This window comes from Limulus polyphemus, unplaced genomic scaffold (genome assembly GCF_000517525.1).
Source record: "Limulus polyphemus unplaced genomic scaffold, Limulus_polyphemus-2.1.2 Scaffold140, whole genome shotgun sequence".
Lineage (NCBI taxonomy): Eukaryota > Metazoa > Arthropoda > Merostomata > Xiphosura > Limulidae > Limulus > Limulus polyphemus.
Window position 1 is genome coordinate 934,322 of NW_013665750.1, and position 15,851 is coordinate 950,172.

Consider the following 15,851-nt stretch of genomic DNA (forward strand, 5'->3'; position numbering starts at 1 on the left):
AAGGGTATATTACCGGTCGATTGGCGCCCACATCTCATTTTCCTTAAAGACGTCTCACTGGTGCCGGATTTTATCTATCGTTAAAAGTTGCTTAAAAGGCTAAACCTGCTCATGCTTTCCGAGATCTGGGTTAAGCTACAAAACTCATTTTGTTTTGTTGAGTTTGAAACCTTCGATCGTTATATTTTGTATTAAATGTATTACAAATACACATAAAACATTGTCTGAGGATCTATTTCTCACCAAATTTTCGTTTTTTTTAACATTTAGGTCCATTTACAATATAAAATAATGCATTCTAACCTTTATAAATAAGTAACAACTAAACCAAGCCTATTTGAATATGAAACTCTAAACGAAAATATAAATGTGTGTATTTTAAACCCTGTATGTAGATTCACAAACACCAAATGATCTATCACAGAAACTCGAATATATAGATGAAAAAAAATTAAATTCAGTGGAAAATTAAATCAGAGCAATGTTTCTCTTAATTAAATTTAATCACGGAATTAAATAATTTTTACATTTCCAATATATTTTTTCACTTATTTCTAAACTTTTGATTAGAAATATAATTTGTTTCTGAGTTTGACCACATTCAAAAACCCACTGCTATAATTCTTTGTTGAGCAATTATATTATGTTTGCGAAGTAATAGCATATGAGCATCGTATTACGTAATGTGAAATGTATACTTTATTACGTTAAATAGTGGATAACTTTTCAATGCTACAAATACCTGATAACTGTTACATTATTGAATTAAAAACATCTTTATTAATCAACAACTGTTGCTCATCGAAGAAAATCGATAAACTTCAAAACACTAAAAACAACAGCAGTAAACGTGCATGTGTGCTCATAACCTTCAATAAAAAGCTTCATCTTACAGAGTTAACATATATTTTTATAACTTTTTTGTTTACCGCATAAAAATTGCGAAAAGATCTTTCTTAATTTGGCAAATTAACTATGTCCTGCTTTAAGAAAATTGAATATTGGAAAAATGAAAGAAAGGTCAACATTTATGAATTTAAGTTTCAATCAAACTAAAACGATTCGTGCTTTGACGAATTTTAGTGAGAAAGTGTAGCTTCAAACGTTTGTGTTCATTTGTTAATAACATTTTGGTTGTACTAATGAAAAGCTAAATGTTATTATGGAGAGGTAAGTATAAAATACAAGGGTCAGGAAAATACAAATATGCCATTAATCTTTGACTTTTTTTTCTACTCCTCAATGTCTCAAGTAGACGTAGCAAAATACAATCCAAAATTAAAGCCAGCATAGCCGCTATAGATAACGAGAATTTTCGTAAATGTTGTATTAAAAAAACAATGCATTTTCCCGCTTTAAACAAATACATTTTTTGGGTTGGTTACTCGTTTTAATATTACAATGAGAGGAAAAACATGACAGTTAAAGCGTTTTGAATGATATAGGACACAATCAATAGTTTTTCGAATACATCTACGACTTGTTTTATTATGAGTCGATGCGTGTAGACCTTCAATAGTTAATTAATTTAAGTAAATGCATAGTTCTTATAAAAATATTCTACGATCAGATTAAGGCTAAATAATTTGCCTTTATCTCCCGGTTAGCGATAAGTTTACAGACCTACAATGTTAAGTTTCGGATTTCGATTTTCTCCGGTGGAGAGAGATATATATAATGGAAATAGCCCATTGTGTATCTTTGTACTAAATAAAGTAATAACCTTTATGCGACCTGCAAATAATGGTCACGCCTATAATCTGACGTAGTACATAAATTCATTGTTTTTTTTTTGTACGTTTTCAAATATTGTGAAAAATAAATTAAAGTTTTTTTTAATCACCAAACGAATCTCCATATAGTACAGTACGCAGATGAGTAGCCATCAGTTTGATGACTTGGCTCTCATTTTTTTTTTTTTTTAGTTGTCAATTGTTTACAAGTGGCTGTGGTGTAATGAGAACTGTGTGCATTCTCAAATATGGACTAAAATTCTAGGTGTGTGTGTGTGTGTGTGTGTTTTTTTATTTACTGGTAAACATATTTAATTTTAGTTATACTTGGCATAATACATTAGTTTTAGGCCTATTGCATTACATTTTTCAATACTATATTCTTTATCTAGTCCCTTAGGGATTTTCAAGAATTAGAAATCGGTTGTCGCTCTGCAAATGCGTATCTGCAATAAAATGATTTCGCAAAAATGTAAATAAAACTATCGGTAAGTCCCTTAAGTTTTGATATAAAATTATAATATTTAAATCACCAAATATGAAATGAAATTAAACCGCGAGAAAAATAGGGACAAATAGAAATACTTTGTAAAGTCAAATTAATATTAAAGAAGTTGTGACTAAATTAGCTTTATGACATATTTATAACATACCTATGTGTTGAACCGCCTTTATATTTTAAGAGTTCACACATGTCCTACTTGTATTATTTTCTGAGAAATACAGAACTTAATTTTAGCTCAAAATTACATCATAATTGAGTTTTTCTACTCAATGAATGCTATTTAAAGGTGAATCCAAACTTTAATCATTTCTGTATATTGTAGAACCTATAGAGAAAATATATCATGACGAAATATTGCATTAAACTTAAAAAATGCATAATACTTAGATAGAAATACATATTCGCAAGCTTTACCTTAGAGCTACAGAGAGAAAGGAAGGAAAGCTTTTTAGAATATTAATAATTTCTTTTTTTTTGTTCATTGCACATCAGAAACTATAATCGTGATTATTCTTTCTATGGCTAGCTGTATTTATTGAAAGATAACTTCCGGATTGAAAAATAGTTTTGTTTCTGTTTGAAGGAACGTAGAAAGAATGTATTGGAGCTATCGTGAAGCTTCAAGAAAGAGTGGGTAGGTTTTGACTGAAATATTTTATTTTCAATGTCTTAAAAAGGCAAAAGTACCTTTCAGTAAGACCATACATTCCCATTTCTAATTATATTTATTCATACATATATACAATTATGAATGGAACTAGCTTATAACCCCAGTAGAAGTTTAGTCGATTTAAGGATAGTTTCCGATTAGAAATTATGATGCTCTCACGAAGCCATAAATGAACTCCCCAACGATAGCTATAATAATACTGAAATCGCAACTGATAAATTAAATTCGGATAAAACGTTGCAAACTGTACGAGATGCATAGTCTATTTCCTTTGTGGATGTAATTTTATTCGAAGATCTAACATATACTCGGGGCAGTATGAACATTATATTTGTAAACAAATGAATGCTTACTCATCGAAAATATTCTCTTTGAAGCGTAAAGAAAAACGTAGTTCTAGGAATACACATTTCTACGGAATTTCGTCCATTGTTTTTAATTATGCAAGCTTTAAGCTACTTTCAATAATGTACTATCAGGCAAACCATAGTAATGTTATAACATTTAAAGTTCAATGCTTAACTTCCAATTCTAAGCGGATATGTTCTTTTTTTTTTTCAGGCAGTGGTATAAAGCCAAAGCCTAACAAAAGTAAAAATACTAATATTCTAGACCGAAAATGTTTTTTCTTTACATCACTCTTGCCTAGTCGTTTACTGATTTTGGATTAGAGGTGTGTAACATAGGAGTTTAATTCTACCTTTCTCCTACTTCTCGTTCAATACCAGAACTCATGTGAGAAGTTAGTTTTATGATAATCAAAAGTATATTTGAAATGTTATTCATAATGCAGCACAAAATACTTTATTACGTGGTACAAAATTTCAAAGCTATCGTTACAGTGAGGCTTCTTGGGATTCACAAAAGTTATTAATATGACTTTTATCCGCGTTTATCTCACTTAGTATTTTGCGATTTTGAATAGGTGTTGTATACAATTATCATGTCACTCCTGAGATATTCATATACAATATTAATCTTAATATTTTCGTCTTTCACATTTATATATTTTCGTTTTTCCTGTTTATTAGGCCTGGCATGGCCAGATGGTTAGGGCGTTTGACCACAATCTGAAGGTCGTGGGTTCGAATCCCTGTCCCACCAAACATGCTCGCCCTTTCAGGAGTGGGGACATTATAATGTGACGGTCAATCCAACTATTCGTTGGTAAAAGAATAGCCCAAGAGTTGGCGGTGGGTGGTGATGACTAGCTACTTTCTCTCTAGTATTTCACTGCTAAATTAGGATACGGCTAGCGCAGATAGCCCTTGTATAACTTTGCGCGGAATTCCAAACAAGCCAATCCTGTCTATTTAGCATTCTGTCAATTTTATTCGCTTGATTAAGGAGTTTTAATTATCTGGCAATTTTTCATTACAGCTTCTATTAATTCTATAAGATCCGTACATTTACATTTTTTCCGACATTTCGACTGTCAGGCTTCTTTTATTTCCCTACACATCCTGTATCACAGTTTCCTAATTCATTATTCTATTTTCTGTTGATAGCAGATAGCCCTCGAGTAGCTTTACTCGAATATCCTTACCAAATTAATTTTTTTTACCTCATTTAATAAGTTTTCGTAATTCCAATAAATATATTTATATAATTTCGTATCCAAACTTTTGTTTAAATACAAATCAATTTATCAAAATATTTCAAATATATATACATTAGACCAAAACGTTCGATTGCTACAGCATTTACAAGGTATCCTTTGCAGAAGCTAGAACGTACTGGCGTTTAGTTGTTTCGTAATCCTATCGTGTCACACCACCTATTTCTTATTCAGTGTTCTAAGTTGATTTTTCTTTGGACGTTATCTTTTAAATTTTGTATTATTATTATTGTAGTGATAGTCAATGTCAGTTTTAGAATAAATTTTTAATGTTTATTACCACGCCTTTTCCCGAATTGCATAATTTTCTTTATTCATAAATTTTATTCTTGATTCTTTACACTATGGATGTGTGGTTCTAGCTTTGGCATCCCGTTATCGTGGGGTCATGGGTGCATTGTAAGTGTGACGGTAAAATCCCACTATTCTGGCAGCCAAGAGTTGGTGGTGGGTGTTGTTGACTAAACGTCTTCCCTAATTTCTATCATTTCAAAATAAGGGACTGCTAGCGCATATAGCCCTTGAATAGCGCTGCACGAATAACCGAAAACAAACAAATCTAATTTAAAAGTAATATTTGCGCAACTCTTTACTTTGATAGACAGTAGTCTCCTCACCTACTAGAATAGTATTGTTGCAGCTTTATCTGAAATTACGTCCTAGGGAAGGTTAAAATGTATTATGTCAAATCATACAGAATGAAAATACCCCGAACGTTGTATTATGTTATTTCAATAACATTTTTTTTAGTTTATTTCTAATTCTTAAAAAATCTGCTCGCTCTACCTTGTTATAATCTAAGACATACGATTCGTCTAGACGTACGTACTTGGCCTTAGAAGACAGAGATGAAGTGGTTCAATAAAGCTTTGCAGACGTAATCTACAGCTACCTAGAAGTCATTTTAACACATCCTAAACAAAAGCAATAAAGTTTGGATGAAAGGTATTGTGTGCTCGTTTAATATCAGTGCTTGGCTGTCGATCATCTCTTGAAAAGTTGTCAACATTAAGAGTATAATGGAGTCCATTAAAAGCTTTTATGTTCCACATCTTGTAGAATAACTCATATTCACAGGAAACCATAATGAATGAATAACGGACTTACCGAATTACTCATCAATCGTATCAAATAAGCTCTTTGTCTGTGCATTTAGTCCCATTACTTAAAACATCTGTAGAATTTATTTTTTGTTTTACTGTAATAGTAGAACCGAAATTATAAAAAAAGAAGTATGATTTTTTTATAGGTGTTTTTATGATTATTTAAAAAAGAAGTATGATTTTTTATAGGTGTTTTTATGATTATCTAAAAAAGAAGTATGATTTTTTTGTAGGTGTTACTATGATTATCTAAAAAAGAAGTATGATTTAAATGAATTAACACTAAAGATTTACCAGTCAAGGCGGTGTGGAATTTTAAAAGAATGCTAAATAACTGCTTCACCTCATACTTAATTTATATGTTTAAATTAGAAGACAATAATCAAGAGCCTTGATTTAGAACTCTTGGTCGAATAAGAAAATTAGTGTTTGTTTTTTTTGTAATCAAGCACAGTCCACATACAACTTAACAGAAATTGGGCTACATCAGAGAATTTTTGATTAGACAGATAATTTGGAGATATATAGTCAAAGTGATCGCCTTAACACTGATATGATTTTATTATTTTGATCCCATGCAGGTTAATTTAATGCGATACCTTCGCATTAACCAATTTCGTGTAGTTGTTGTCGTTTAATCTTACCCCTATATTATAGTTTGTACGTGCAGTGACTTGGAGATGATAAACGTGCTACGAACATAATAATAAATCATGTTTTTCGAAATCACAGAGTATAAAAATACTCCAATGGGATTTATTTGTGTTTTAAGTTTGAAAACTTGTATCTAAATGTTTACCGAACAGCAAGTTATGTACAAATTTATAGGCTTATATATAACTCTATGGGTGATCTTTTATTAGTTTTAGGCACTTAGTTATTAGTGAAAGTTAACTTGTTTACTTCGCAAGACTTGAAAATATAGTATTAAAAAGATGCAATTCTCAACGCTATTTAGATACAGATATTAGGCTTTTAAATGGTTATTTAAATGAACCTTAATGACATACAAATTGATTTTAATTTTTCAATATTTGGACTACTTTCCACAAGCTGCTGCAACGATTAGGTTTAACTCATTAAACTGCATTCCACTTGTTTTGAGGAAGATTACACAGGCCTATAAATTCAAACTTCATCAAAGTTGTTTTGGTTTTAAATAACTGATTTTCCATAATTCAGTTTTTTAGTTTTTAGTTTGTTTAGAATTAAGCACAAAGCTACACAACGGGCTATCTGTGCTCTGCCCACCACAGGTACCGAAACCCGGTTTCTAGCGTCGTAAGTCCGCAGACATACCGCTGTGCCACTGGGGGGGGGGCATAATTCAGCTACGCAGATTTCGAAAATAATATTGATTTTTTTTTCTGTCATGTAAGAATTTTTTACAAATCGTGAAGAAATAAAAACTCTTACTTAGATCAAATTTACAACAAATTTACCACAAATATAACAAAATATTTTTGGGTCATTTACACAACCTCTTGTTGCCATAGAATCGAATACATAACATTGAAAAGAAACGAAATAATGTCAAAGTGCACGCACAAACAAATACTATCCAGAAATGACACGTCATGTGGCCTGTTAACCGTTTATATACTAGCGGTGTGTTTTTCATGGGTTCTGGAATGATCGATAAGACTCTCACGTCGAGATTGGTCTAGAGAAATCTATAGCCCGTGGTTGTCAACATTTTAAGCACAAAAAATGTGTAAAAGCAATAATTACGTCATTTTCTTTACAATCTGCGAACTTTTTCTGATATCAACATTTTTACCTCATCGAAATCTTTATTCTTTTCTTCTTAAGCATGTAAGACCGGCGAAGCTGAGGTTAAATTGCATAGAAGGCGTTTACTCGACAGTTTCCACAGTCAATTTTTATGATACTCTAATATAATAGTGAAATTTGACTGTCACTCTTATAACTCACCCACTGCCCCAAAGTGCTGAACGCGGTTATTTCCATAAAGAAGACGCAAACTATGTTCTCTCTGATACACAGTCTGGTATCCTAACCACTAGGACAAGTATGGCTATTTAATTTCGTAATATGAATCTCTGTATCAAAATAAATATTACATAGTTTTAAATTAAAGTAGGTTCATTGATAGTTAATATTTTAATTACAGAAAAATGATCAGTGAATAGGCTTAAATAAGTGAAGTTATTAGTATGTTTTAACATCTTGCTATTAGGTTTACAACCCATAAAATAAACGTTCGACGTAGTTTTTGGTTTTCGCAGTTTAATATATACAATTATAAAATATAAATTATAAAACATAAAACCAATCGATATGTTAATTGTTTGAGGAGGCCTTATTGTAATTTTTCTTGGTAGACGATTTTTGTTTAAATTTAACGTTGTTTAGTGTGGAACTAGATATATTGGCGGTTACTACTTTTACAATTAAGTCACCCCTGAGGCTACTCAACCATTCATTTTGTAGTGCATAATCTGTTGTAGATATTATTCATCAGAGGCTATTTTTAAAGTTTCAGGAACCCAAGTCGACATCTCAAGTGATGAGTATGATACTTGAAAATGAAGAAGAAATTTTGAAGAACAAATTGAATTCAAGCTATTCTTGAATGTCTAGTTATTTTAAAATCACCAATGGCGTCATTTATTTCATTGTATGTATTTGGACGTTTGGCATTCAGTTTCTAATTATTTTGAACACTTGATTTTATTACTAATCATGTTTGCCAGTTAGGCATACCAAAAAAGACTAAAGAAAAATTACAAGTGTGTTCGTATATTAATGATATATGTATGTATATATATATATATTACTTGACAAAACATTTCTCTGTACACCATTTATAAGTGATGTCTTTACCTTTTATACTTCACGTCTATACAAACGTTTTCGTGTAACTGTTATATAATTTATTTAATAACATTCGTTGATAAATGCTTTTAGAGTATTTGACTATAGGATATAAAAATGCTATATTTTCGTAACACGTATAATTTTTCAGTTGCTTTATGCTCTAAGCAATGCAAAGTTGCGAAAAATTTCAGTTGTACACTTCCATTTTATGTTTTTTACATATTTAAAAGTTTATTTGAACTTTCAAAGAAAGATAATGTCACATGGTGGAACGTTATCACATTTTAACCAGAATTTTTAACCTTACGGATTTCTCCATTTCTTTATCTTTCTCTAGATCTTTTTTTTTCTTTTCTTCTGTTCACCTATTTATATCTGACTGTTTTTTATAGCAGCGTTTCCTACATTTTTTCCACGTCTGTCATTAGGATTAGCTGGTACCATTAACTACCAGAGTGATTCTTGCTAACTAATGCTAGTATTAGAGTTCCTGACTTATAAGGCAAAACGTCATCACATTATGATTAGGATTTTTAACCTAACACGATGGAATGTTTAGTTACCAATAGTACAATATTCGACAATAATAAGCCATTAACCTTAAAGGGTAAAATTCAGATGGTTGAAAGTTACTCTTCCTATTTCTTAAAGTTGTCAATTTACAACTTGATTCTATATTTTTTTCTGTAGCATAATTAATATAATTTTATGACTGGTACATTTGCATCTGTTTTACTTTCTTTACTGCCTTGTGAAAAACATCACTATATGTGTGTATACGTAATTAAGCAAGATTGAACACGTGTAGAAGAAGAAAATCACTTTAGCACTACTTCCATCACAGCTAAATACATACATAACGACAATAGATCTTTTATCATAAAATGTACTCGCATAAGGTATGTAGATGTTAATCATGCTTTAAAATTAGCTCTTATGAACCTGAAACACATCTTTGAATCTTCTTATTTCATAGATCGTTGGAGCTCGTCAATTCGCTCTTTCTCGCTCGCCCTCTACTTCTTTCACTCTTCTTTTTGTCCTCGAGTCTGTCCTCATATTGATGTCCAACCTTTTCTTGTAGCGAGTCCTATATTTTCTTTATTATCATTTGTTAGGATTAGCTGGCACCATCAACTGCAAGAGGTTTTTTTGCTAGCTAATGTTAAAGATCCTAACCTCTGGCTCTAAAGTACATTTCCATGTTACTGTGCTTGTCAGTAAACAGGATGAACTCTTACGGTAAACCAATGGTCACTTCAACGCCAAGACAGAGTTTTCTAGCGCTATGCTTAGTTAAGAAATGCAGTTATATGCACATACTTAGCAATAACATGTATAGAAATAGAAAAAACAACAAGATACAAATTTAGTTATATCGATAATATATGTCATCATCACAACTACATTTACTATAAGACGAATTTGCGCCCATTACTCTCTTGTCTGAAAGCAATATGAATTCAAACTATACAAAGAATGTCTAACTGTGCTCTTTAGAAACTTACTTCAAAATAGCTGAATGTGTTATTGGGGATGATTTTTTTAAACTACTTTATGTTAAGGCACTATATACACGTAGCTCTTATCAAAATATCACTTTAAAAGATTCTCTATTCCCTTTCTTGTTTCTTTCGCCGTGTTATAATTATATTTTCGTATAATATTTACTAAATTCATTGTTTTTGACTATTGCACACCCCACTTTTCTTAGTTTTTAAGTAAAATTCACTTATTTAATTAGTTCAGGATTATTCTATTATATTTCATTATTACTCTTAATTTGTCTTTAACCTGCATGAGCTTACATTCTTGTTGATTCTCATATAGTCGATTCCATTCTTATTCTTAAATGTTAAAATTTCTCCACGTTGTTTATCATTTCAAACTCTTTCTCTAGATTGTAACATTGTGTTGAAAAATTATGCAATACATTTTGTATCACATGAGGTTTTTATTCAACATTCCATTATTGTAATCATAATGGCTAACACATATATACGTAAATATTCATTAATGCCAGTATTTACGGTTGAGAGCTTAGAAGGATAAATTTCATAGGAATATAATGCATTAATATTTCGCAGTTCTATTTAAAATAATAATTTAATTTGGAACATTTTTACTGGTGCAATATGACATGCTACAAACTATTTAGTAGTTTTATTTGAAATTATTCAAAATCAACGTTTACAATACCCTTTCATTCACTACATAAGATATATCCAAAGTTTCATCAAACTAAACGTTTTTAGGGATAAAAAGTAAAAAAAAAAAGAATCCTTAATGTAACAGGAACAAACACTTGGATCTATAGAGGTAAGTGGATATTTTGTTTGGAACGTGAATCACTAATTTCAAAAATATTTCTGCGGTTTAGGAATTTTGCAAATCTTGGTTAGAAAACAGTCAGATATATTTGAATACATATGATGAAAATTCCTTTTATTTAGTAGTTGAATTAGATTTGAACACACATGCACATAAACAATGGAAGACATAATATATTAAAAAATCGTTATACAACTTTGACACACAGCACAAACTATGAATAAACGTTTGAGTCTATTTCACGTTATCTATTGATATTGTTTGGTGTTCATCCTGTCATGTTCAACGATCAAATTCTATGTTCCGTTCTTTCTTTACATTTTCACAATTGAAGATACAGTGGTAGTGCACTATCTTCTGGTTAAGAGCTGGTTTTGTCAGATAAATGGCAAGATATTCTAGAATTATAAGGTAGAAGTTTTCCTGGGATTGTAGTATGACGCAGAAGAACCTGAATGTGTGTGTGTTTTCTTATAGCAAAGACACATCGGGCTGTCTTCTGTGTCCACCGAAGGGAATCGAACCCGTGATTTTAGCATTGTAAATCCAAAGACTTACCGCTGTCTCACCGGGAGATTAACCTGAAGTAGGCACATCACATTCGTTTAGACAATGGTTGGCGTTGTAGATTTTAGTGTTACAGTGTTATTTTATTCGACTGCAAAGCCTTCTAATGATTAATCCAATACCCCCATGGTTGCACCTTGAGCACTTGAACTCGTATACTGTTAGTGAGACTTTCAATGTAAGTTTCATTCCTTCAGTTTTTAAATAGAATATGATTTAAACCCTGCCATACAGAGCGTTTAAAAAAATCAGGAAATCAAAACGTTTTTCAAGCAGAAATTGAAAACATTCAACAAAAGCTCGGAATATTTTTTTTCTAAATAGAATAACTCTAAATACCCCATCTGTTGTTGTTACATGTTCCGAAGAAAACTATTATTTTAGTCACACCCTACTTAGGCCATATTTCATGCATGATTAAGAAGAAAATTATCAAACAGCTATATTCACGAGTTCAGTTAAAATGTCTTTAAAACAAAGTCTTTAAAGACCAACAACATCCATTGGAAACCTCACTAATGGTATATGAGTTCATGAGTCCGAAATATAACCATGGTTATATTGGATCAATCAGTAAAAGGCTTTGCAGTCGAATAAACGTAACGCTAAAACCTACAACACCAGTAGTATTACCAAGCAGTTTCTTTCACGTCATCCTCCATCTCCAGGAAGAAGTCCAGTTTGGAATTCTAAAATTTCTTGCCATTAAACTAATAAAATCAGCTATTAGCCAGAAGATGATCGCACACTATATCTTTAATTGCTAAAATATAAAGAGTGGAACACGAACTTCGATCGTTGATAGTGTGTGTGTGTGTGTTTAGGCTAAGCATTAAATTCTATAATGTAATGGTCTTAATAATAAACGACTGATAAATAAGAAAGAGCGTATGATATAGAAATAAATGAAAACTTGAGATTATTATATAATTTCAATAACATTACAAACATACCACATAAATTGATAACACACATAAAATACAGCGCAATTTCTGCTTAAATATAAGGATTTTGAGTCTCTTTGTCAAACTAAGAAAATATTGGCTACGTGTTATTATAGACTTAGCTTGTGTTTTTAAATAACATATATTTCGATGCGTGTATTAATGTAGACAACCTTTCTGTTTTGTTAGTAATCTGAAATAGTATATATGCCTTCTGTGTTTCTTCAAACTACATATAGGGTAATCAAAATACAATCGATTTGTCAAATCTCATCATTATTTTCTCTGAACTTAAACTAATTTTTATTTTCCCAACAAAAAACATTGTTTAATGAAAACCACGGATTCTATTCCTCTAACTGATATAGGTAAAGGTGATTTTTCTACTTTATTTTGTCACAGAATACTAGCTATACTATTTCTTAGTACGTTAATAATTAACAATAGTTTCTTTGACACAACAACCAAAATATACAACGTTGAAGTTTTACCAGGCCATGATCAATCTTCTTTATGATGGAGAATAAAGTGATTTTAATGTGTAATAGTAAACTGTTATGATCTTTAGAACTATCATCACTTGTAAGTTTATAACTGAAAACTTTAACTGTGGTAGCCTGACAAGGAACTGTTATTGGTAGGAGGACAAAAAAGACAAATTATGGTATTTAATTAAATTAGGTCTTACATATACACTTTTATAAAATAGTCATTTAAAGTTTTATTTTAGAGGTTCTTAGCCAGAATGTATAAGGAAATTTTGGCTTTTTCTATATTAATATTTATTAATATGTTTAGTTATTTTTATATTTATTAGATTAGGTTGGGGTTATGCTAAAGTATACATTATTTACTTTATTTACTATACAATAAAATAGATGTGCAGTTTGTATATCCAGCTCTGCCTTTCTGATAATTGTAACAATAGAGAAACTTGGCAGAAATGGAAAAGCAGCCTATTTCACAGGAAAGATGTCAAGATGTCTATTGTCTGAATCCGGTACATTTAATGCATTAAATTTGATAATAATATTGAATTTTGCTTCTACTGAAAACTACATTCTACATGAAAAAGTAAGAAACACCCCCCCCCCAAAAAGTAATTAGAAACACTTCTGTAATTCAGGTGTAAGCACTTATTATAGTACTACTATAAACCGGAAGTTAAATGGTGTGAATCAGAAAAGAGCGAGAAACATAAAGAGTAGCAATATCTTTATTTTCCGCATTCTAGCTGAATATTTTATGTACAATCTTTGAATTATAGAATTTTATTGTGGTGTGAGTTTTGGTCAAACTCAACTATGTACAATAGCTGCTACAGTAACGATATAGGGGTTATTCTATATATAAAAATATACATATTGTTTAGGGTATGGAAAACTTTAATACGAATTTGGTTTGCTTTTGGACCATTAGATTAGCTTGCCAAGTTTGGTCTGGATTGATCAAATCGTTTAGGAGGAGATGCGTCCTCAGACAGATAAAGTTTTACTTGATATTGGATATCTACCGCACCGGTACGGCTTAATAAGTAAAGCGGATATGTCAAAAAAGCCTGTACTCCAATTCTTATACTTAACTCTGTCTCTCTTCGCTGTAGTAGTGACTATCAATATGTTTCTTTTGCTTCTTATTATTTTCAATTTTTAGAGCGCTTTTGTGATATTTTGAGCATTTCCCCCTAGTTTATACATTAAAAAGTGATAAAAAAGCAGAAGCACCCTGAAAAATTAGGATAAATTTATGTTTTGTTTTGCCAAAAAAAGTAGGAAAGACTATAACAATTTTATTCTTTGGTAGCTCTATATAAACAATGGAATAAATATTATTACCTAAGAGACTGAAATACAACTGATTTGAATGAATGGTACCGTCACAAAAATAGATGGTCCACTGTTTAACAATCTTTTTCTCCAAGTGTGAACACACCGAACAAGAAATATGACACTGTAATTCGTTTATAAATTGACAACGAACAAGTTTTACTTCAAATTGAAAATTGTTTACTGCAACTTCAACCTTCGTCATGCTAAACTGAATACAAATTTATAGTAAGCATGAGTTCTGTACTGAGCGAAAAGCGTCGTTGGCAATGGATATAATGGGTATAGTGTGGTTGAAATACTCTTCTACGTGAAAAAGGCCTAAGGCATGTAGTGTTAGAGATATGATAGTCCTGATACTAATGTCTTGTACAAGAAGAATTAGTTATAACTCGCATATTTGGAATAACAAAGAAGTGAGTTTCGTGAAAACATGAGAGTATATAAATAGCTATCAAAGAAATTACGTAACAAACAACACCATGGCCGTCCTGAATGAACCAGAGAAGATAACACACTTGGATTAAATTATAAATACAAGAAAGGAAATCAACCGAAAAATGAAAACTCTTACATAATTAATATTATAAATATGCGTATTATTAAACATGAGTATTTGTGTGCATAAAATGTTTAGCAAAATAAATACGTAATACATAAATAGGATATATAAATACATGCATACGTATGCACAAAATGTGTTTATGCGCACATATACATACACTTATGTATGCATATATATATATATGTATACAACATATAATTGCACACACACACACACGTACATGTTTCTATTACAATGTAAGTAGAACAATATATTCGAGGACTGACAATGAACATTAAAGTAGGTCAAACCATAATGGATTGATGTCACGATTTCTCAGTCTCTGTTGACCCTCATTCAGCTTCCTGATCATCGGTTCTCCTTTATAATGTGTTGTAGTATAATAAGAGGACAAATCTGGTTTCTCTCTATACACTTTCTTGGTTTTCTCATGCGTGGGACGCCACAGCTGATTTTTCAGGTTTCCAAGACAAAGTGTAATTCGTGCTCTTTAACCACAGTTCTTCCTGACTTCCCAATATCTATATTTCACACGAACATGTTATACTGCACACCGTCCATTTTCGCTCAAGCGATGGTACGGGGCTGTTTACGTTAATTTGTAAGACTTGTAAAGTTGGTTTTGATCGAAATTCTACTTTATAATTGTGCTTACCGAATATTTAAGTTATTCGCTCTTTCCTTTCTCGTAAGGAAAATGTATTGGCATGGTGACGTTGAATGATTATATTTCTCGCTGGTGGATGTATCCTTTCAGTGCATGTGTATACATTATTTATGTAAGAACTTTTCTTAAATAATATATGCACTAAATATACTCGCATGTAAAATGCGGTTTACCTATATTATTAAATATGCAACTGTTTTCGTTTTTCAATGGATTTCCTTTCTGATATTTAATAATTAATTCAGTTATGTTATTCATCCTATGGTACATTCACCACACTCAAATTGTTGTTTGTTACACAGTTTCTTTGACAATAATGTATAATATCTGATGTTTTTAAGAGACTCGCTTCTACTGTTCAAATATATGCTGTACTTAAATGTTTTTTTTTTTTTTTAGTTTAGCCTGACGACGGCTACAGTAAAGTAGACGAAAACTTGCGGCGAAGACATTTCAACTTGGAATAAAACATGTTTATTGT